Below are 610 nucleotides of genomic sequence, written 5' to 3'. Positions count from 1 at the left end.
TGTTACAAACTTACATTCATCTGAGAATTTATACTCTCCCATCTTTAGTCTCTTCCCTGATTCTTTGTTATTCAGTCACTTGGGGGAGTAAGCATCGCATATGTGACCTAATAACCTAATAATTAGTTCTCTAAAGTTTTCAGTGGGACATGTGACCTAATTTTATACCCGATGGGAGTTGAAGTTACGCAGAAAGCTCAATTCAGTTCAAGGTGGAAAGCATGTTATTATGTTTTCTCCGGCTATTTTTGGTGATCGAAAAAACTTAAATATTGATCTGCCTATACTTTTGCTTTTATTTCGCTTTCGAAACAATTGCAACCTTCCGATAATAATTTTAAAGATATGTCTTTTGATTATTAGTTTTTAAGCAAAACTTAGCTTTATTTAGATAAAAAAATATGTAAATTTCTCTGAAAATGGCGGGAAAAAAATCATCAATGGATTTCAAGAATAAAGTTAACATTTCACCAGGGTTATCTTTCTATCATGGAATTCCTAATTTAGGATTTAGATTAAAGTTTACTCAAAAGAAACAAACATTTCCCTGGGGTTCAGAATTTGATGACTATATTTTGAGTTCAATTAAGCTGTTTTTTACAAGCTCTAT

Source organism: Stegodyphus dumicola, chromosome X1 (genome assembly GCF_044657685.1).
Source record: "Stegodyphus dumicola isolate Sdum_Otavi_A_Nest chromosome X1, ASM4465768v1".
Classification (NCBI taxonomy): Eukaryota; Metazoa; Arthropoda; class Arachnida; order Araneae; family Eresidae; genus Stegodyphus; species Stegodyphus dumicola.
This window is presented reverse-complemented; position numbering follows the sequence as displayed.